Below are 3,842 nucleotides of genomic sequence, written 5' to 3'. Positions count from 1 at the left end.
TAACCGGCAGGCTGGAGCAAGCGGGGGAGCTTTCTTCCCCCAGAGGCTCCAGTAGAGCGGTGCTAGAGGACCTGTCAATCAAAGGAAAACTGGTGTCCATCCCTGATAGGTCCATTTTCAATCCTGCTCCTGATTGGTCCATTTTATAGACCAATCACAGCTAAGCCATTACACCTATATAAGAGCCTGAGCAGAGGGCCTGGGGGCAGATCGTCCTAGACCTTCCAGGAGGATGGAGCAGAAGAAGAAGAAGAAGAAGAAGCAGCAGCAGCAGCAGCAGCAGCAAGAGCTGTGGCACTTCTAGTGCTGATCCTTCCCTGCGAAGAGGCTTGGTCCTTTGTGAGAGCTGTAGCACATCTATCTTGCTCTACGAAGAGGCTTGGCTCTTTGCAAGAGTTGCTTTCCTAAGAGTTATAACACTTGCATCCTGCCCTGCAAGGAGGTTTGGTTCTTGGAACTGTAAATTAAAACCTCACTGTTCATTCTATGGTCTGTTGACTCATTCATTGAATGGTCAAGACCAAGAGCCTGGAAATCCAGTGTTAGAAAGCCGGTATCGAGTAGTATCGGCTCAGTGCCTATGGCTCAAGTGGCTAAGGTACCAGCCATAGTACACCCAAGGTGGCAGGTTCAAATCCAGCCTGGGCCCACCAAACAATGATGGCTGCAACCAAAAAATAGCCAGGCGTTGTGGCGGGCGCCTGTGGTCCCAGCTACTTGGGAGGCTAGGCAGACTCGCTTGAGCCCAGGAGTTGGAGGTTGCTGTGAGCTGAAATGCCACGGCACTCTACCCAGGGGGACAGCTTGAGGCTCCTGTCTCAAAAAAAAGAGTAGGCATCAAATATTCAAAAGGGTAGATACTGAGGAAGACATTTGAAGAAAATTGGTTGAGGTCTTATTGAATGTATGATTAATTTTTTAAATAAAGTTTAAAAATTACTGTGCAATAAAAGGGACATTTTAAAAACTTTGGAAATCCTAAAAGCCTGTTAAGAAAAGCTAGTTCAGAAGGGGATAGGTTTTTCTGGACTTTGCTTCCAATTACTAACAATCTCATTTGATAAACAGGAAGCAGCTTAGTCTGGCACACAGGAAGTGTTTGCAAAGCAAAAGGGTTATACACACACACACCCCCCCGAACAATTTTTATCTAAGTAACTATCTAGAAGATGAAAGTCTGTTTTTCTGAAAATATGTCTTTACCATCCAAGCTCTTTTCTTCCCCCAATATGTTTTGGAGAACATTCTGTCATTGTCCAAGATTTGATGAATATCTGTCCGATCATGTCTAACACAGTGTCACAATTGCAAACTCTAGTTATTTCACAGCTTTTTGAAAGTGCTTAGCATTGCTATTACCAAGTAAAAGCAATAGTCCATTTTTGACAGTGATGTATGTGTTTAGGTCTGTAGTGTGATTTTTACCAATCAATGCATCATTTTATCAAGGTTACATACGGAAACCAGGTAAAAGTGTGCTCCATGGGGCTTGGTAAACCAGCAGGGAATTAAGTTCAAGGTTAGGGAGACAGAGCTCCAGGATTCTCACCCAGTCACTTATTTTCTACACAAGATTTTGTCTAAAAAATTTCACTTAATTAAAAAATTAAAAAGTTAGGCTCAGTGCCTGTGGCTCAAGTGGCTAAGGCGCCAGCCACATACACCTAAGGTGGCAGGTTCGACTCCCCAGCACGGGCCCGCCAACCAACAATGATGGCTGCAACCAAAAAAATGGCCAGGTGTTGTGGCAGGTGCCTGTACTCCCAGCTACTTGGGAGGCTGAGGCAGGAGACTCGCTTGAGCCCAGGAGTTGGAGGTTGCTGTGAATGTGATGCCATGGCACTCTACCTAGGGGAATAGCTTGAGGCTCTGTCTCAAAATTGATCTCCATGATTTGATGACTATGGACCATAGGGTAGACAGTAAATTAGGTTTTATTTAGAGGTATATACTACAGCTCTTACAAAGAGCCAAACCTCCTCACAGAGCAGGATATAAGTGTTATAGCTCTTATAAAGAGCCACAACTCCTTGCAGAGCAGGATGCAAGTTTTACAAAGAGCCAAACTCCTTCACAGAGCAGGGTATAAATGTTACAGCTCTTCTTCTTCTGCGCTCTCTCCCTCAACAGTCTGGTCTGCAATCATCCGCTGAAGTCTTTCCGTTCTGTTCTCTCTTCCTCGATGATCTGTGATGATCTGCCCCTAGGCGCTCTGCTCAGGGGTTTATATAGGGGTAGTTGTCCAATGAGCTGAGAGCTTAGCTGATTGGTCTATAAAATAGACCAGTCAGGAGCAGGATTGAAAATGGACCAATCAGGGATGCACTGGAGGAATCGCCAGTGTTTTCTCCTGATTGGCTGGTCTTGGAGCCTCCAGTGGGAGAGGAAAAGCTCCCTCCTTTTACTCCAGCCTGCTGGTTTTTGTGTCAGCTGCCGCCAAGGCAGAGGCCGGCAGGTCCTCTAGCACCGCTCTACTGGAGCCTCTGGTGGGGGAGGGAAGCTCCCCACCGCTTGCTCCAACCTGCCGGTTCCTCTGCCGGCTGCTGCCACCAAGACAGAGGTGACAGGTTCCCCAGCCCCGCTCAGCTGAGCTATCAGTTTGTGCCCATGACCCTGTCACTGCTTACCAGACCTTCCTTGTACTACGGACATGATTTTGTCTTTTCTTCTAACAAGATTAAATGAAAGCTACCTTGTGGAGCTTTTCCTGTCTGCTTTCTCTAAGCCCTTCAATTCCAGGCCTTATTTAAAATATTCAATCTATTCACTGAGGTAGTTCCACTGTTCACTCCCACCAGATGTGGACAGTCTGTTAGTTGCCCATTCAATATCCATTCTCCTGTCTTCCTTATTCATAGAGTCCCATGGGGGGGTGTGTGTGTGTGAGGATGGGGTAGGAATGTGCCCAGCTAAAAACAATCAAGGAACCTCTTTTAACTCAACTCTGAACAGTAGAATACCAGTAGGACTTCAGGAAAGTGGTAAAGGTGTTACTAGATTCATGCCCTGGGAATGCATGGAAGGGTTCCAAGCTTCAGATAACCATTTATAGATTTATTTATTTAGAGACAGAGTCTCAAGCTGTCGCTCTGGATAGAGTGCTGTCACAACTCACAGCAACCTCCAACTCAGACATGCAATCCTCTTGCCTCAGTTTTTCTACTTTTAGTAGAGATAGGGGTCTCACTTTTGCTCAGGCTGGTCTCAAATTCCTGAGCTCAAGCAATCTATCTGCCTTGGCTTCCCAGAGTGCTAGGATTATAGGCATGAGCAACCATGCCCAACCTGTTTACAGGTTTAAAAGCTCATCTTTGCTGCTGTACAGAAAATGAATTGGAAGGGTGAGTCAAGGTGCTTTTATCATCCTTGAGACAAGAGGCCAGGGTGGCAGCAGTGGGGCTGGAGAGAGGCTGGGTGCCAGGCACGTTACAGATGGAGTCAGGGCGTCTGCTTCCACATCAGACCATGGACAGGTGATGGGGCCTTGAGGACGATTTCACAGGTTTGAGTAACTGGATGGGTGGAGGCATTGTTTACCAAGATGTGGGAAACGGGAGATGAGGTGAGGCTGAGGGAAGGGACAAAGGGGAAGGAAATGTGAGCTCCTTTTGGACCTGTGAGGACGTCTTCGAGGCATCCACAGGGGAGACCTCAAATGAGTGATGAGATAGGTGGGTATCTGTGGTATTGGAGAGAGCACACCGAGGCAGTGTGGGGGATAGGTGGGTATCTGCGGTATCTGTGAGGAGGTTTCGTTGGAGAGAGCACACGGAGGCAGTGTGGGGGATAGGTGGGTATCTGTGGTATTGGAGAGCGCACACAGAGGCAGTGTGGGGGATAGG

This window comes from Otolemur garnettii, unplaced genomic scaffold (genome assembly GCF_000181295.1).
Source record: "Otolemur garnettii isolate 467f Iridium unplaced genomic scaffold, OtoGar3 scaffold00197, whole genome shotgun sequence".
Lineage (NCBI taxonomy): Eukaryota > Metazoa > Chordata > Mammalia > Primates > Galagidae > Otolemur > Otolemur garnettii.
The sequence above is the reverse complement of the archived record's forward strand: the minus strand, read 5'-3'. Positions refer to the sequence as shown.